A 16,741-nucleotide genomic window follows, 5' to 3' on the forward strand; every position below is an offset into this window, starting at 1 on the left:
ACGGAACACACTGTACCCACCCTTTCTGGGTACTGCAAAAAATCACGTGGATGAACTTCCTTCTGTGGAGCACAATAAGAAAAAACCGGCTGGTCAGCATGATGATCCAGCTCCTACAGGTGCCAGCAGCTCAGCCGGTGGTGCGGTGCAGAAGCGGAGGGAGGAAGCTAGGGCAGGAGACTTTCGGGGCCCAAGGGTGCTAACCTCCATACGAAACATTTATTAGCCACCTCCTATATGCCTGAGGCTGGGCTAAGTAGGGGGTCCAAGAATGCTCAGGGCAGTGTTCCTGCCCTGAAGGAGCTCGCAGTCTACCAAATCATGACTCATGTCCTGGATTTTTTTAGTATTTCTGAGTGTAGAAGGTGGATGCAGACACTTTCCAGAAGGTGGCTGCTTCTAATGGGAAAGGTCCTGAGATTTTCCAAGGGAGGCAGGCAGTATAATTTGGTATGACTGTATCAGTTAAGGTCCTTCCCAGGATGAAACAGACGGTACGTGCAAAGACTTTAACTGAAGCCTTCAAGTGAAGGAACAATTTACAGGGGTGTGGACAGAGTTTAGGGAATCAATGCAGGTGTTAGCAGTAGTGGGAAGATAACACCACCCCTAAATTTACAGGAGTAAGGAAGGGAGCTAGAGTCCTGTAGAGGGGCCACAAAACAGGAGCTGCAACTGATGAGGAAGCTGCTGCTGCCAGAACAGCCTCACGTCAAGGAGAGAGCAAAAACCTCTCTCTCTCTCCATCCATCCTCCCTCCACTCTTCTGTGTCTCCCATTGGCCAAACCCATCTAGTAGCCAGAAAGCAAGGGAGCCTGGAACCTAGTCCAGGACAGAGATTGGATAGGGAGGGCAGGGAGTGGGTCCCTGGGTGGCGTGAGGTGCAACGAGCATCACCAACACAAGCAGGCACTACATACTCCCATCAGAGGCAAGTTACTTAGGCCCTTCTAAACCTGATTGCTTATCAACAGAACATCACTCCTTCTAAGGATTATTAGGAAGATTAAATGAGGGGGAAAAAAAAATCTTAGGTACTTACAAAGCTCATTTCCTACGAGTAATTTTCCTAGCCTATTTTCATCCCTTCCATCAAAAGAAACCCCAGGGAGGAGGGCCTCCCAGAGTGTGGTTGAGGACTTTCAGCTATCCTATAGCTAGCCCACCATTCTTAAGTGGCCTTTGAACGGGCCTGATTCAAGCTGCAGATAACAATTTAGGAGATCCTAGAAGACTGTCCAAGGTCAACCCAGACTCAGACGTATAGGGCATTCCTGGGCAGGTTGCCAAGTGTGTATGCCCCATGGACTCAAGGGATCAGGAAAGGGCAGGTCATAATCCAACAGCCCCACTGTGGCTATGGACCAGAAAGGACAGAAATGTCTGATGATCCTCTGACTTCCCCAGGAAGAGAGATCTTAGAAGAAAACAATAGATTGGGGCACACTCCAAGGTACCTGAAAATTGGACCATTCTTTTTTTTTTTTTTCTTTTAACATGGAGTCTCACTCTATCACCCAGGATGGAGTGTAGTGGCATGATCTCAGCTCACTGCAACCCCTACCTCCCAGGTTCAAGCGATTCCCTTGCCTCAGCCTCCTGAGTAGCTGGGGCTACAGGCATGCACCACAACACCCAGCTAATTTTTGTGTTTTTAGTAGAGACAGGGTTTCACCATGTTGGCCAGGCTGGTCTCGAACTCCTGACCTCAGGTGATCCACCCACTTCGGCCTCCCAAAGTGCTGGGATTACAGGCATGAGCCACCGCACCCGGCCTGGACCATTCTTAAGAATAAGAATAAAATAAAATCCCACAAAAAAATCAGTAGACGTCAAATCCTCAATTATATTCTACCCCAAGCTAGATAAAAGAGTCATATACAGATTTAAGATATTCTAATTTACTACCATTTCAGAAATGTATAGTTGAACAGAACAGGAAAAGCCTTGATTGCTTTTTTTCTTTTGCTGACATCATTTCAATACTGTCAGCTTTCAAAGAAGAGATATGTTGAAAATATCCTAGAAATAGAAGTTCTTGAATTTAAAAAATCATGTGTGTAGAATCTTTCTGAATTTAAATAAAAACTGAAAAACACTACAAGAACCCTGAAAGCCTTTAAGAAACTGAGCGTGGGATCTGCTTAGTGAATTGGCTGCTGCCTTGGCCGCTCTGCACTGGAGCTCAGCCTAAGTCTGGGGATGTCTCCCCGGGAGAGTGCTCTGAAGAATGTGAGGATTTGTCTCTGGGCTACCCATGGTTTTGCTGTGGTATGTAACCACGGCAAGTATGTAATCATGCCTTATACTTGACAGGTGCTTAATAAATGCTTATGAAAAAAAGAGAGATGGGAGAAAGAAAAGAAGGAGAGAAGGAAGGGAGGGAGGAAGAGAAGAAGAAGGGTGGGAAGAACGGAGGAAGATAGTATATGGCTTTTCACACAGATCTAGCCTATTTCTGAGAGAAACTTCAGGAAGAAATAGCAGCCAAGTTTTCTACTTGCTCCAAACCTTGGGAAATGCCACAGTGTGGGTAAATATGAAGTGTTAGCTATGAGAGAGCAACTAGGAATGAGCTGACATGCAAAAAGAGCATAAGTCTTAGGCCTTCATCTGTCCAAGACTGCCTGAGATCTGAAGAGACTACAATATCACGACGACTAAATGCTTATTTTATTTTAACTAACTTTTCCTTCTTAAAAAAAAAACTCTTAATTTTTAGACATTTTTAGCATCATGAAAGAAGAGCTTTGTCTATTACCCATTAAAATTTAGCCAACTAACATTTACTGAGATTTTCTACAAATGAGGAGGCACTGTTCCAAGATAATATGAACTTTCAAATATTCCCTTTAAGAATGTGATACCATCCCCTCTACTTTATAGATAAGAAAACTCAAGTTAAACAAGTCACCCAAGGTACTGCACAGAATGGATGGAGGAACTACTTTGGAACTCACACAGCCTGACATTAAACCTTAGTCCAAGCTTATACACCCCGTGGCCCAGGATGGCTTTGAATGCAGCCCAACACAAATCCATAAATTTTCTTAAAACATTATGAGAGGTTTTTGCAATTTTTTTTTAGCTCATCAGCTATCGTTAGTGTTAGTATATTTTATATGTGGCTCAAGACAATTAATTCTTCTTCTTCCAGTGTGGCCCAGGGAAGTCAAAAGATTGGACACCCCTGCCTTAGTCCCATTTAATGGCCTAAGGCTAAACTCTACATTAAAGCCATTGAACTGAAAAGGGTAGAAGGGAAGTGATTAGCTGCTCCCAATCTCCTAAGTAAAGAAGCAAAGCTCATATAGACACTCAAAAAATGGATCTGTTGTCTCAGCCGGATTTGATTTGCAGGATTCACTGAGAGAAAAGGGAAAACAAAAAACAAAACAAACAAACAAACAAAAAACTGAAAAGCTTCCTAACCAACGAAAGAAAGAAAACTTCTTGTTATAATACAATTGTGGATTGTCATCATTCCTTTTACTAGGAAGACAAATGGCAAGTAATTTAGTACCCTTTCTGGTTTATGTTATTTCTATACTGTATGCTAAGCCAAAGTATAAAATCCAAGTGTACTTTGGCTTGAAAATTTGAATTTTAAAGGCAAGAAGTTTGTTTCCTAATTTCAGTGAATTATTTTGCTGTTACCAATTAGATGTCTTGTGATGACAAGGAATATGAGAGCTATTTAAAAGAAACCTGTACAATGTAGGCAGAGTAATTGCAGTCCTGAATAGGGCAAGCAATTAAATACAGCCTGCATCCTGCATCTTAGGGTATTTTGAGGCATCTCATGGCATTGTGCCTGGTTCCTGGGATTCACATGTTGAAAGCTTTTCACGCTTTCTTTTTAAATATGTATTTAAAGCTATTCATCCTCTCTTGAAGCAAGCAAAGGAAAGAGCCTTCTACAGAATCCTGCTGGACTCATTCTAACCCAGGGAAGCCAAACAAATTTCTAAAGAGGGCAGCTCACAGCCTCCAGTTCACCTAAGACATTTGATGATCTAACGAAATCATTAAAAATTATTGAATAATTTTTAAGAGGCAGTCCCTCATGAAAAAGATCTTATTAAAATGTTTTACAATTTTAAAAACATGCGCATAGTAAAATAGTCCAACAACACAAAAGAATATCCAATGAAAAGCTAGTTTCTCTCTCTCCTGACCTACAGCCCCCCAGTTCTCTCTAGAGGGAAACACTTGGTCTTCAAATGTGCAGACATACTCATAACCATTACAGAGATTTATATTTTATAACTTCATCACCTTAATAGTTGACGAGCATTTTTTAAAGAAAGAAAATGAAGACGATGGAATTTTCAGATCTGTGCTCTGAAGGAAAAAAACAGAGGGAGGTGAAAGAGTAGCTGAGGGTGAGGGAAGGAGGCTGATTTTGATGGGGTAGCCAGAGAAGACCTCTCTAAAAAGGTGACATTTTAGCTGACCAGGAGAAGGAGAGAGCAAAATGAAAGTCAGGATGGACAGTGTTTCCCAGGAACTGCTGTTTTCAGCAACTGGAAAAACCAAGAAGAGGCAGGGTTTGGTGTTGGAGGGAAAAAAAGGCCAATGTAATGAAAGAGCAGGAGGATGGCAGGCACAAGGGACAGGTAGTTTTTTCAGCCAGGATAGGGAGCTTGGATTGTATTCTAAGTGCCACTGGAAGCACTGAAGAAGTTTTAAGAAGGGAGGTGGCTAGGTGCAGTGGCTTACACCTGTAATGCCAGCACTTTGGGAGACCAAGGCAGGATAATCTTTTTGAGCCCAAGAGTTCTTGACCAGTCTGGGCAACATAGGACATCTTGTCTCTACCAAAAAACAGAAAAAATTAGCCAGGTGTGATGGCATGCAACCGTAATCCTAGCTACTCAGGAGGCTGAGGTGGGAGTATTGCCCGAGCCAAAAGGTCGAGGCTGGAGTGAGCTGAGATTGTACCACTGAACTCCAGCCTGGGTGACAGAGCAAGACCAAAAAAAAAAAGAAAAAAAGAAAAAGGAAGGAAGGGAGGGAGGGAGAGAGGAAAGGAGGGAAGGGGGGAGGTGGGTGAAATGTGTTGTATACTTTTCTTAAAGCTCACTCTAGGCCAGGTATGGTGGCTCATGCCTATAGCCCCAACACTTTGAGAAGCAGAGGCAGGAGGATCTCTTGAGGCCAGGAGGTCAAGACCAGCCCGGGCAGCAGAGCAAGACCCTGACTCTACAAAAAAAAAAAAAAAATTAAATTAAAAATTAGCTGGGCATGGTGGTGTGAGCCTGTAGTACCAGCTACTCAGGAGGCTAAGGTGGGAAGATCACTTGAGCCCAGGAGTTTGAGGTTACAGTGAGCTACAATAGTGCTACTGCATTCCAGTACGGGCAACAAGGCAAGACCCTGTTTCAAAAATTAAGAAATAAAATTTAAAAAATAAATAAATACAAGCTCACTCTGTTAGATTGTTTCCAAAGGTGGCCACAACCATCCATCCCACCTCACATGCCCTTTTGCAAATGGGCCTTTGCCATTTCTCCCTCTGTTTCCACTCCTCCTGAATCTGGGCAGGCCCTGTGACTTGCTTTAACCAACAGAATGTGGTAGAAGTGACAGGGACATAGTGCGACTTCTGAGATTGGGCTATAAGAGGTCTTGCTGCTTTCTTGGAGCCTTGAGCCATATGGAAAGAATACTGGGCCAGCCTGCTGGAGAGGTCCCATGGATAGTGAGGTCCTGGAGCATGCCAGAGCACGAGGCCCCAGGGTTCCAGCCATCCCTGCTGAGGGGCTAGACACGTGAGTGACACCACCTTGGGTTCTCCAGCCCAAACTTCAGTCATGTGAGAAAGTCCAGCCCACACTACATGCAACACAGCCTTCCTATTCCAGTTGAACTTGCCCTGCTCAGCTAACCCACAGAATTGTGAGCAAATAAAATAACTGTTTTTTGTTTTTTGTTTTAATCATTAAGTGGCCGGGCACAGTGTCTCACGCCTGTAATCCCAGCACTTTGGGAGGCCAAGGTGGGCAGATCACCTGAGGTCAGGAGTTTGAGACCACACTGGCCGAATGGTGAAACCCTGTCTCTACTAAAGGTACAAAAAGTAGCCGGGCATGGTGGCTGGTGCCTGTAGTCCCAGCTACTCAGGAGGCTGAGGCAGGAGAATCACTTGAACCCAGGAGGTGGAGGTTGCAGTGAGCCGAAATCGTGCCGTTGCACTCCAGCCTGGGTGTCAAGAGTGAAACTCCGTCTCAAAAAAAAAAAAAAAATTTAAGATTCGGGGTGGGCTGGATGGAGTGGCTCATGCCTAGCCACTCGGACTCCTAGCACTTTGGGAGGCCGAGGTGGGCGGATCACTTGTCAGGAGTTCGAGATCAACCTGGCCAACATGGTAAAATCCCGTCTCTACTAAAAATACAAAAAAATTAGCTGGGCATGGTGGACTGCATCTGTAGTCCCAACTACTTGGGAGGCTGAGGCACGAGAATCATTTGAGCCTGGGAGGTGGAAGTTGCAGTGAGCACTCCAGCCTGAGCGACAGAGAGACTATGTCTCAAAAAAAAGAGAAAAAAAAAGATTTCAGGTCATTTGTTCGGCAGCAGTAGATAACTGATGAACTGATGAACATATTCTGGCTGATGTGGGAAAAATGGATTTTAGGGGACCTACAGGTGGAAGCAGAAATAACAGGTAGGCCACTGGAGTGGTAAGAGAGAAATGAGTGAGAACAGTGGAAATGGAGAGAATTCTATAGATTTGAGATAAATTTTGGAGGTGGAACAGATAAGACGTGTTGATAGATTTAATGTGGGTGGTCAGGGAAAGGACTCCTCCCAAGCATTTGATTTGAGCAACCAGATGTAAGCTAATGCTGTTTATCAAAATAAGTAAGACCCAGATAGGAACAGGATTGGGAGGTGAGAAGTGAATCAGGGTCCTAGATTTCTAACATCCTAGTTACTGTGTATTGCTACAGAGCAGTCTCTCTTAATCCTGCAATTTTGGCCATTTCTTAGATGTCTATCATGTTGTCTTTGAAATAAATATTTATTTATTCAATAAATAAATGAAGTTTTCTGACTACAAGCCATGAATGAACTAAAGATGACATTTGTGATTATCCAAAAAAAAAAGTCTCAACCTAGTGAGATGGAATTGCTACACAGGAACTTTTAATAAAAATTAACTTTTAGGCAGGGCGCGGTGGCTCACGCCTGTAATCCCAGCACTTTGGAAGGCCAAAGCGGGTGGATCACTTGAGGTCAGAAATTCAAGACCAGCCTGGCCAACATGGTGAAACCCCATCTCTAGTCTCTACTAAAAATACAAGAATTAGTCGAGCATGGTGGCACATGCCTGTAATCCCAGCTACTCAGGAGGTTGAGGCAGGGAATCACTTGAACCCGGGAGGCGGAGGTTGCAGTATGCCGAGATTGCACCGTTGTACTCCAGCCTGGGTGACAGTGCAAGACTCCATCTCAAAAATAAATAAATAAAAATAAATAAAAATAAATTGGCCGGGCACAGTGGCTCACACCTGTAATTGCAGCACTTTGGGAGGCTGAGGCAGGTGGATCACGAGGTCAGGAGTTCAAGACCAGCCTGGCCAAGATGGTGAAACCCCATCTCTACTAAAAATACAAAAAAAATTAGCTGGGCACAGTGGCAGGTGCCTATAATCCCAGCTACTTGGGAGGCTGAGGCAAGAGAATCTCTTGAACCTGGGGGAAGGAGGTTGCAGTGAGCCGAGATCACACCACTGCATTCCAGCCTGGGTGACAGAGTGAGACTCTGTCTCAACAAAAATAAATAAATAAATATAAATAAATTAACTTTTATCCAGGTTCAGTGGCAGGCTCCTGTAAGTCCCAGCTACTTGGGCGCCTGAGGCTGAAGGATCACTTAAGCTCGGGACTGCAAGGCCAGCTTGGGCAACATACCAAGAACTTGTCTTTAAAAAACAAATTTAACTTTTTATTCACATAGACTTTTAAGGACAAGCTTCTGATACAAATAGTGCTATCACATGACAGCAGAAAGCTCTCTCGACAACAGAGTCAGCAGTACAGAGGTATTAAATGCTCCACATGTCTGTAGATCAGTTTGGACTTGGCAACCCCTGCTTTGGATGGGAGAGTTATACCAACTTATATATTCAATGATATAAGGAAGCAGATACTCCAAGAGAAACAATCTCATTAAAAACTCACTAGAATTAAGTCTCAGAACCGTCACTTACACATACTGTTTTATTTTACCTAACAAAAATAGCAGGCACTATCAGTCAGCTACCTCCAAGCCATTCCCAAACCTTCTACAAGCCCACTTTCCAAATTAGAGAAGGGAAAACCAGATACTTAAACTCCAAGACCCTTTCACATCTGTTCAGTAAGCTGTAAGGAGGAATCCTGCTGGGGAACTTCTAGGAAAGAGTTTGCTTCCTGATAAAAGAGGCTAATGAATCAGAAGAGTCCCCTCATACCACCATTTCCCAATTTGAACCCCATTTGTAAGAACATGGTACTTGGAGGTGGGGAGACCATCTTGCAACCATGAAATAACCATGCAACCCTGAGGTTGAAGATAAAAGTCCATCATGGGAATAGCAGCATAAAGAGAGGAAAGCTCTAGATGACCTTGCTGAACAGCTGCACTCTAACTGGGAAATGCCTACCTCAAACTTCTTTTTTTTTTTCACCCAACAAGAAGCCATAACTTTATTAATAATACAAACAGCACAAATTTCAAACCAAGCTGCAGTTACTCTTTTGAAACACACACAAAAATATCCTCATCTTCAGATTACATTAATTCCGTGATAGCATTTACAATATCAGCACTGTTGTTCTTCAGGACTCCGACTGCCTTTGCTCACACATTTGCTTGTGACAAGACCAATCCTATATCCTTAAGTTTTACACCTGTTTCCTCAACCTCCTCCTCTTCCCTCTCCTCTTGTACAGTTAAGTCTGTATGATTTCTTGAATGTTTGAGACAATTTCACCTTGAACTTCGAACTTCTCAGCAGCTCTTAGCTGTCCTTGTTGAGATAAATCTTTGATCTTAGTTCCCTGCTCCCCCATCCCCAAGCCAAACTGTGTAGGTGTTTGAAGCTAGGCTCTTGTAGACATCTGGTTTTATGATGACAAAGAGGATATTCTTAGATTTCGGGATAGCGACTCTAGTAACCCTCATAGCCTTTCACAGACCCAGTTTGGACATAGCCATAGCCTTCTGTGCCTTCTTTTCTTTTCTTTCTTTCTTTCTGTCTTTTGAGACGGAGTTTTGCTCTGTCGCCCAGGCTGGAGTGCAGTAGTGCAGTGGTGCAGTGGTGCAATCTCAGCTCACTGCAACCTCTGCCTCCTGAGTTCTCCTGCCTCAGCCTCCTGAGTGTCTGGGATTACAGGCACGTGCCACCATACTCGGCTAACTTTTGTATTTTTAGTAGAGACTAGAGATGGGGTTTCACCATGTTGCCCAGGCTGGTCTCAAACTCCTGACCTCAAGTGATCCATCTGCCTCGGCTTCTCAAAGTGCTGGGATTACAGACGTGAGCCACTGTGCCTGGCCATGTGCCTACCCTTCACTCTGACTGTGTTTTGCTTTCTTGACTGGTTCTTCATCAAATGCGGCTGCTGCTGCCACCTGGGCTTGTTCTGTGGAATTTTGTTCCTTGAGTTCTGGTACTGATTCTTCACTGTCAGATTCAGTGCCAGACCTGTGCAGGGAATATAAAGATGGCAGCAGAAAAAGCCCACACTTCTTATTTCAGGAGAAAATTATAAGTCTATTCCTTAAGCTAGTGCTTCCCCACCTTGTCTGGTAATGGCACGCATAGAAAATGATACTATTTGGGCCTAAGCGGTGGCTCACTCCTATAATTCCAGCACTTTGGAAGACTGAGGTGGGAGGATTGCTTAAACAGGAGTTTGAGACCAACCTGGGCGATATAGCAAAACTCCCATCTCTACAAAGAAATTTAAAAATTGGCTGAGGCAGGAGGATTTCTTGAGCCCAGGAGTTCGAATCCACAGTGAGCTATGATCGCACCACTGTATTCCAGCCTGAGCAACAGAACAAGACCCCATCTCTTACAAGAAAAGAAAAAAGAAAGATACTATTTGTATGGTACAATGGTGTGTAAATGGACAGGCTACTTACAGCCAGAGGTGACTGGCCCGAAGACTTTAGTCACCCTCAGGCCTTGCCTAGCTGCCCTAAAGGCTGAGGGGATCAAAAACTTGGCCATACCTGTAAGCCATTTATGGCACCCAAGTGGTGGTGGCAAACCAGTTGGGAAGTTCAGCTTAAGCCATGTGGATGGGGTGCTCTAAACTTTGCAGCAACTGACCCAATATATATCCTTTACGAGTGGAGGGAAGAAAGGATGGATGAAGCTTGATCATATACTTGGTGATGAAATTCAGGAGTCATATCATATTCAGAGGATCCTGGTAAAGGTGTCTCTGGATATTACAGGAGACAATTGAGACTCCTCAAGAAAGGGACCATGGCTGGGTGCGGTGGCTCATCCCTATAATCCCAGCACTTTGTGAGGCCAAGGCAAGAGGATCACTTGAAGTCAGGAGTTCAAGACCAGCCTGAGCAACAAAGCAAGACTCCATCTCTACCAAAAATAAAAAACAAAATTACCTAGACACGGTGGCATGTGCCTGTAATTCCAGCTACTTGGGAGGCAGAGGCGGAAGAATCACTTGAGCCCAGGAGTTTGAGGCTGCAGTAAGCTACAACGGCACCACTGCACTCTAGTGTAGGTGACGGAGAGTGAGACCCTGTCTCAAAAAACGCTGGAGGGGGAATCTTGCTTTTACTTCTCTCTGCACTTCTCCCTTTATTCTTCTCTCTCTGCATGAAAACTGGCTTTCTGTGCTTTTCCTACCAGAGGGCAGGAGACAGCTGCCCCACCCTCCTGGTCCCAGTGATAGTGGGCCCATCCTCTGCAATCAGGCTTCCTAGGTTTAAATCCTAACTCCATCCTTAGTATCTGTGTGACCTGCAGCAAGTTACTTAACCTCTCTGTGCCTCAATTTACTCATCTCTAAACTCGTGATAATGTAATATACCTCAGTAGGGTTGTGGGAAGGAATTAAATCCATTAAGCTATGTAAAATAATTTAGGACTGTGTATTACTCTGTTTTCATGCTGCTGATAAAGACATACCTGAGACTGGGCAATTTTACAAAAGAAAGAGGTTTAATTGGGCTTACAGTTCCATGTGGCTGGGGAAGCCTCACAATCATGGTGGAAGGCAAGGAGGAGCAAGTCCTGTCTTACATGGATGGCAGCAGGCAAAGAGAGAATGAGGAAGACGCAAAAGCAAAAACCCTCGATAAAACCATCAGATCTTGTGAGACTTATTCACTAACACGAGAGCAGTACGGGGAAACCACCCCCGTACTGGTTCAATTATCTCCCACTGGGCCCCTCCCACAACACGTGGGAATTATGGGAGTACAATTCAAAATGAGATTTTGGTGGGGACACAGAGCCAAACCATATCAGACAGTAAGCACTATATAAGTGTTAGCTATTATTATCTTTAATTCCCAGGCAAGAAAATCTGATTGGCTGAGTTTGAGCCAGTGGTTCACTCCTGGCCTAATCCCCTAATCGTGCACTACATATCACTATGTACTAGTCCTCTAGAGCATTTATCTCAATTGTAATTTAAAATTTGATTGAGGACTATATTCACCACTAGACTGTGGGACCATCTTCTTTTGTCCACCATTCTATTCTCAGTGCCTAGCACAGTAGCTATAATCTGGACGAAATATAATTCTAGTGTATACCACTTACATTGTACCTTATGTGCAATATATATATATATATATATATATAAACATAAATAGCTTGATGGTGGTCAAGTCCCAATAAATATGTGTTGAAGACTGAATTAATGGTCCCCTCCACTATGGCTGGAGATGCAGCTGTGTGGCTGCAGAGGTCTACCTTCAGGGATGGAGAGGTATTTCCTAATAAAGGAGTATAAGCCAAACAGAAACCTCCAAATGTATCTGCCATTGCCAGGCACAGGGAATACAAAGTCAAATAGATGTTGGGCAGACATTGTTGGCAGCATAACCAGTTCCTCCCTCTCACCCCCTTCATCCTTAGTTTGGTAACTTTATTTATTTATTTATTTATTTATTTATTTATTTATTTATTGAGATGGAGGCATGCTCTGTCGCCCAGGCTGGAGTGCAATGGTGTGATCTCGGCTCACTGCAACCTCTGCCTCCCAGGTTCAAGTGATTCTCCTGCCTCAGCCTCCTGAATAGCTTGGATTACAGGCACCCGCCACCATGCCCAGCTAATTTTTGTATTTTTAGTAGAGATAGAGTTTCACCAGGTTGGCCAGGCTGGCCTCTAACTCTTGACCTCAGGTGATCCACCTGCCTTGGGCTCCCAAAGTGTTGGGATTACAGGCGTAAGCCACTGCACCCAGCCTAGTTTGGTAACTTTAACTGTTGCGTATCAATACACTCAGGGAAGGAACCCCAGACCCAGAAGTTGAATCATGGTTAGTCTATGGTAATTATGGTAACCACACTCCCCTATCTTTGTCATCCAGTGGTAACCAATGACACGTGAAAAGATGTATGTCTCCGGGGCATCTGATAAGAAGTTGTTCCCCAGTTGAAATAAATACGGTGAGAAAGCCTGCAACCTTTCTTGCCTGGATGTCATCAAAGACAAAAGCCAAAACTGAGGATGGTACAGTAGAATGACAGAAAGAACCCAAGGCCACATATGTTTATCATATAAATTATTATTATTATTATTATTTTTGAGACAGGGTCTCACTCTGTCACCTAGGCTGGAGTGTAGTGACACAATCATGGCTCACTGCATTCTTGACCTCCTGGTCTCAAGCGATCCTCCTTAGCTCCTCCCACCTTAGCTTCCCAAAGTGCTGGGATTACAGGTGTGAACCACCCTGCCCAGCCTACATGTTTTTGTTGTTTAAGCCACTCTAGGCAAGCACACTCTTGTAGCCAAACACAATGTAACTGATAACTATAGTCCCTTTACCTTAGGAACTGAAAATGAGGAAGAAAGACAGATCGGAAAATCAGAAGCTTAAAGTTAGGAACAGAGAAGGATGCCCACTATCACCACTCCTATTCCACGATGTACTATAGATCTTTGACTGCATAAGATTGGAAAATGAAACAAAAGAATTGTGACACTAGAATTGTGCCATTTATTTTATTTTATTCATAAGATAAAAAATTGATAAATTGGACTTTGTCAAGATTAAAAAAACTTTTTCTCTGCAAAGACCCTGTTAAGAGGATGCAAAGACAAGCTAAGGACTAGGGTAAAATATTTGCTAACCACATATCTGACAGAAGCCTCATATCTAGAAAGTATAAGGAATTCTCAAAACTTAGGGGAAAAAATCCAATTAGAAAATAGCAAAAAACATTCCACTGACAAGCAATCATCCCTCCTCACCCTCCCAAAGTGTTGGAATTACAGGCGTGAGCCACCACCCCCTGCCCAGAAATGCAAATTGTTAAGTAATGTCAAATAAGCACATGAAAAGATGTTCAACACCATTAGACATTAAGGAATGCAAATTATTAGTATTATTATTATTAGAGAAGGGTCTCACTCTGTCACCCAGGCTAGAGTACAGTCATAGCTCACTGCAGCCCTGAATTCTTGGGCTCAAGCAATCCTCCTGTCTCAGCCTGCCGATTAGCTAGGACTACAGGCTTGTGCCACTATGCCTTGCTAATTAAAAAAAAATTTTTTGTAGAGACAGGGTCTCACTATGTTGCCCCAGTTGGTCTTGAGCCCCTAACTCCAAGCAATCATCCCTCCTCACCCTCCCAAAGTGTTGGAATTACAGGCGTGAGCCACCACCCCCTGCCCAGAAATGCAAATTGTTAAGACCACAGTGAGATACCACCACATAACTACCAAAATGACTGAAATTTAAAAATAGTGACAACACCAAATGCTGGCAAGGATACAGGAAACTCAGATATCTCATACATTGGTGTTGGGAAGTGTAAAATGGTATAGCCACCCTGGAAAACAGTTTGGCAGTTTCTTAAACATTCAACATGCGACTACAAAATGACCCAGCAATTGCCCTTCTGGTTATTTATCCCAGAGAAGTGAAAACTATGTTCATATGAAAACATGTATACGAATGTTCACAGCAGCTTTATTCATGATAACCCAAACCCAGATGCTATTCAATGGGTGAATGGCTAAACAAACTGTGGTATATCCACACTGTGGAATACTACTCAGCAATGGAAAGAATCAACAGTTGACTCACATAACAACTTGGATGAATCTCAAGGGCATTATGCTGAATGAAGAAAAAGGCAGCCTCAAAAGGCCACATACTGTATGATTTCATTTAAATAATATTCTGGGTTTTTTTGAGATGGAGTCTTGCTCTGTTGCCCAGGCTGGAGTGCAGTGGTGTAATCTCGGCTCACTGCAACCTCTGCCTCCTGCGTTCAAGCGATTCTTCTGCTTCAGCCTCTTGAGTAGCTGGGACTACAGGCATGCCACCATACCCGGCTAATTTTTGTTATTTTTGGTAGAGATGAAGTTTTGCCGTTTTGGCCAGGCTGGTCTTGAACTCCTGACCTCAAGTGATCCGCCCGCCTTGGCCTCCCAAAGTGCTGGGATTACAGGCATGAGCCACCGCGCCTGGCCTACGTAACATTCTTAAAATGACAAAATTATAGAGATGGAGAACAGATTAACGGTTGTCAGAGATTAGGGATGGTGTGGGGGAGGGGGTTGGGTGTAACTATAATTAAGTAGCATGAGGATGATTCTTTGTGGTGATGGCATAGTTCTGTATTTTGATAGAATGGTGGTTATATGAAACTACATATGTGATAAAATTGCACAGAGCTACACACACACACACACACACACACATTGTACCAATGACTCAGTATCATAAAGATGCCAATTTTTTCCAAATAGCAGTAGTAGGAAACATTTTTGCTCCCATTACATGAAGGCTGCAGACTTTTTGTGGCCATATTGGACGCTGCATGATTCCATTTGTCTTTTCATTCTGGATCCCCACAGAAGGTGCAGCCACTCTTTGGGGCATGATATTCTCATAGCGAATGGCAGAAGCTCAAGGGAGGTAGGGGAAGCACTAAAGCACACAACATATTTTAAGCTTCTGTTCCAATGTGGTGTTGGCCAAGGCAAGTCAACACAAGCCCAAAACCAATGGAGCAGACTGGTTTACCCCACCTATAGAAAAGCATGGCAAAGATGGGAAGGGTACGAATAATTGTGAATGAACAATGCAATCCACCACATATTTTACTGAGATTTCAAATTAAAATCTCAAGTTTATCATAACAAATGAATTAGAAAATGTCTACGAAGGAGAAAAGAGCTAAGAATACTTGAGATCTGTATAAATAAAAAAGAGAAATAAGTCAGGGTAGGACTCGTATATTTGGAAATCAACACTTGAAATAAAACCACAAGCCGGGCACAGTGGCTCACACCTGTAATCCCAGCACTTTGGGAGGCCAAGGCGGGTGGATCACTTGAGGTCAGGAGTTCAAGACCAGCCTGGCCAACATGGTGAAACCCTGTCTCTACTAAAAAATAATTAAAAAAAAAAAATTAGCTGGGCATGGTGGCACGCACCTGTAATCCCAGCTACTCAGGAGGCTGAGGCAGGAGAATCGCTTGGACCCAGGAGAAGGAGGTTGCAGTGAGCCAAGATCATGTCACTACACTCTGGCCTGGGCAACAGAGCGAGGCTCTGTCAAAAAAAAAAAAGAGAGAGAGAAAGAAAAAGAAATAAAGAGAAAAGAAAGAGAGAAAGAGAAAGCAAGAAAAGAAAGAAAAGAAAGAAAGAAGAAAGAAAGAAAGAAAGAAAGAAAGAAAGAAAGAAAGAAAGGAAGAAAACCAAAGATTTCAGGTAGTATGATGCTAGCAGAGGGATAGACAAATGGAACAAAATAGAAGACCGAAAACAAACCTATATGTGTATAAAAATCCATGTAAGAGAGTTCTGGCATTGCAAATGAAAGGAGAAATGAATTTCAGATAGAATGTGGACTTACACATGAAAGGCAAAATTGTAACACTTGAAATAAAATATGGGAGAATATTTTTATATCCTTGGGGTCAGAAAGGACTTCTCAAAACACATGAAACAGGGCAAAAGACACCATCAATTAACAAAAGAGGAAACAGGACTAGCTATTAAACATTAAAGATGCTCAGCTGTACTGGTAACTGGGGAAATACAAACTACAACTATTATGAGAGATCATTTAGGTGAAAACAAGTGCTGGCAAAGATTATGGGACATGGATGACTTTCTTTTTTTTTGAGACGGAGTCCCGCTCTGTTGCCCAGGCTGGAGTGCAGTGGCACCATCTTACTGCAAGCTCCGCCTCCTGGGTTCACGCCATTCTCCTGCCTCAGCCTCCCGAGTAGCTGGGACTGCAGGCATCCGCTACCACGCCTGGCTAATTTTTTGTATTTTTAATAGAGACAGGGTTTCACCGTGTTAGCCAGGATGGTCTTGATCTCCTGACTTTGTGATCCACCCACCTCTGCCTCCCAAAGTGCTGGGATTACAGGCGTGAGCCACCGCACCCGGCCAGATGACTTTCATATACGGGTGTTAGAAATGAAAATTGGTATGACCACTTTGGAAAACAATTTTAGAAAACAACCAGTTTAGACAGTTTGACATTACCTAGTAAATTTGAATG

The 16,741-nt window shown here is 43.4% G+C and overlaps 1 pseudogene; it reads right to left on the minus strand.

Annotated features, from left to right (window-relative positions):
- Positions 1–8,782: 8,782 nt before the first annotated feature.
- LOC129462181 (nascent polypeptide-associated complex subunit alpha-like) lies at positions 8,783–15,028 on the minus strand (annotated as a pseudogene).
- Positions 15,029–16,741: the final 1,713 nt, after the last annotated feature.

Source organism: Symphalangus syndactylus, chromosome 2 (genome assembly GCF_028878055.3).
Source record: "Symphalangus syndactylus isolate Jambi chromosome 2, NHGRI_mSymSyn1-v2.1_pri, whole genome shotgun sequence".
NCBI lineage: Eukaryota > Metazoa > Chordata > Mammalia > Primates > Hylobatidae > Symphalangus > Symphalangus syndactylus.